Source organism: Furipterus horrens, unplaced genomic scaffold (genome assembly GCF_987537825.1).
Source record: "Furipterus horrens unplaced genomic scaffold, mFurHor1.1.pri manual_scaffold_4, whole genome shotgun sequence".
NCBI lineage: Eukaryota > Metazoa > Chordata > Mammalia > Chiroptera > Furipteridae > Furipterus > Furipterus horrens.
Genome location: NW_028327174.1, coordinates 199,937,611 through 199,940,705, shown reverse-complemented (window position 1 = coordinate 199,940,705; position 3,095 = coordinate 199,937,611). Strand labels below are relative to the sequence as shown.

At 53.5% G+C, this 3,095-nt stretch overlaps 1 pseudogene; it reads left to right on the top strand.

Moving 5' to 3' along the window:
- The first annotated feature begins 250 nt into the window (after positions 1-250).
- LOC150013813 (heterogeneous nuclear ribonucleoprotein D-like pseudogene) lies at positions 251-1,028 on the top strand (annotated as a pseudogene).
- Positions 1,029-3,095: the final 2,067 nt, after the last annotated feature.

Genomic DNA, 3,095 nt, shown 5'->3' with positions numbered 1-3,095 from the left:
GAGCCCCATCCCGTGGGGCAGCCCTCCCACCCACCTCTCCCTCCTCCAATTTCCCACGTGCTCACAGTTAGACCCTCACAGCTCCACCCTCGCTAGCTTTTCCTTGCTGTGCATGAATTCTAGCTTCTCCGGGTCAGGGCTGTGCCTTAGGCTTCCCGGTGTCCCATCCATGGTTCCTGGCCAAAGCGATAAAAAATATGTATCCTTGGCCGCGGCTGCCGCGACTCCCCAGCACCCCGCCGACCGCTCCGCCACCAGGGAAGACATGAACGAGTACAGCAACAGAGGAATTCACAGAGAGATCCAAGATCAACACCCCAGGATGACCGGAACGTGTTTATTGGAGGCTTGAGCTGGGATACAAGCAAGAAAGATCTAACCGAAGGCTTGCGATGCAGGGAAGTTGTAGATCACACAATTGAAACAGGTTCAGCCCCAGGAAGGCCAGGAGGGTTGGCTTTGTGCTTTCACAGACGCCGCTAGTGTTGATATGGTTTTGGAACTGAAGGCACACAAACTGGGTGGCAAAGTGATAGACCCTCCCCCAAAGAGCCAAAGCTTTAAAAGGGAAGGAACCCCCCCCAAAGGTTTTTGTAGGTGAATTGAGCCCAGGTACTTCTGAAGGACAAATTAAAGAATACTTTGGAGCCCTTGGAGAGATTGAAAATATTGAACTTCCCATGGATACAAAAACAAATGAAAGAAGAGGTTTTTGTTTTAGCGCGGACACAGCCCAGGAGCCCCTGAAAAAATGGTTAGAAAGCGGATGCCATCCATTGGTTCCGGAAAGTGTGAAATCAAGGTTGCCGCACTGAAGAGGTGTGGTGGCAGCAGCGGCAGCAGGGGAAAGGAGGAAGAGGTGTTGCAGCTGGTGGGCCAGGTGGTGCCGGGGGTCACGGCCGAGGTCAGGGTCAAAACGGGGACCGAGGACTTAGCAGCTATTAAAACAAGGCTACGGAGGCCACAATAGTGCCGGTGGTGGTGACCACAATATAGTGGTGATGGCAGCAGTGGTTAACCGGCTATAACTGGGGGAACCCCGCACAGGGACAGGGGTGTGCATACCACACGGTGAGGGTGACGGCCTCCCGGACGATGACCAGCCATTCTAAAGGAGGACACTGGAGAGAATAGGAGGCGATTGCTAAGGTACCCGTCCTGCAGGACGACACTGAAGACTGGTCCTCCGTTGCCCTAAGATGGTTTCGGAAAAAGACTTCCTGGTGAACAAGACACAACCGTGTCCCATGCATGCGGCCGCCAGTCGGCTGTCTTTATGTTTACGTTGTCCTTTGCGGGCTGTGTTATGATTCAATGTGGATTCGTGTTGATACAACTTCGATTTGTCTGATTTCACGTTAAACCTCAAATATATGCTTCCACGTGTGATTGTTACAAAATATGTATCCGCCCCCCCAAATCCTTCACTTCTTCCCCTTGGAGACTCTTCCATGCAGCCCATCACCCTGCCCTGGAGCCGGGGCGGCATCCTCATCCCCTCCCTCTCTCCCTGGTGGCTCCACCATGTTTAACCAAACACCCGGACCTGGCAGCTCCACTTCTGACATCCCTTCACTCTGTAGTGTCGCTCCACCTGCTCAGCCACCAACCTCCTTGCTGCTGTCTGTCCCCGCCTCCAGGCTTGCTCTCCACCCAGGCCATGGGCACGGCACAGAGAGATCTTCCCCAAGTATCAGCCTGACCACTGTATTCTCTTACTTAAACGTTTCTGGGCTCCCTGCTGCCTTTAGGGTTCAGTCCTAAGTCCCCGTAACTGCCTATAAGACCCTTCCCAAGTTGGCGAATGCTGACTTCTCTGGGCCCCAGGTTCATCCCTCTAAGATGTGAGATCCATCAAGTACATTGCTGTCGCTACTGGGTCTCCAAAGCCACGGTTCTGGCTCCAGCCACCGGCCTGGCCAAATGCCAAGAAACATCCCGAGCCTTCGACTTCCTGCTCATCCCTACATGCAACTCCCTTTAGACCCCACATTCTGCCCCATCGAGCCAGGGAGCAAGCCCATGGTCTCAATGCCATGGCCAGCTCCTGGCTGGCCCTCAGGTAAAAGAAAATATTGCTAAGAGCTACAAGAATATTGGAGTTACCCCAGACCCTCCCTCCCCAGATCTGACCATTTCCATTTGTTATTTGTGCCTTAAACCCAAGCCTGACCTCTCTTTGACTACAAAACATTTTCACTGATTTTATGGCTGCAGAAATGTTCTTCCTGTCCTCACGTTCACAGGAAAGAGAGAGCCCTGGCCCTGACTCAGAATTGGATTCTAGCTGGAGGCGTCCTCTCTGTGACAGACTCCAGGGAAAGGGATTATCTGTTTGTTCCTTGACCTTGAGTGGGAGCTGAGGCAGCCAGAGAGAGGGGAGACAGGAGCTGGGAGGGGAAAGAGGGGACAAGTTGGAGCTGTGGCCCCAGGACCCATGTTCTGCGCCGAAGGACCAGCCAGGTGATGGGAGATGAGAGGAGAGGGAGGTGACATGCCATGCTACCAGCATAGCATGTCCAGGTCCCGGGGCGACCAGATGAACTTGGTCCCCTGAGGTCCCCAGGCTGCGCTGTCTGCCTGTCCCCACCCTTGGTTCCCCTGGAAACTGAAGAGAGCAGGTATTCAGAGAGCTGGAAGGAGATGTCAACCACCCCGGGTAGAAACTGAATTGCCATCCACACGGGGGCCAACCGTGGCTGTTACAGACCCAATGCTAGATGGGGAGACTCAGGCCAGGCACCCAGCCTTGCCCACGGGGAGCCTGCCGCCAAGGTCAGTAGCACCTAAGGGGCCCTTCCCAGAATGGGTCTTTGTCCTCTTTCTCCCTCCTGGTGTGACTGCGACTTAGCCCATTTATTGAGCACCTTCTGTTTGCCTGTGTGTTTGTCTCTCAATGAGCCAATCTTAAAGTAGGGACTGTTTATTGCCTCCCACATAACCTCCTATTTTTTTTTTAATATTTTTTAAATTTATTTATAGAGAGGAGAAGGGAGGGAGAAAGAGAGGGAGAAAAACATCGATGTGCAGGGAAACATCCATTAGTTGCCTCTCACACGCCCCCAGCTGGGGACCCAGCCCACGACCCAGGCATG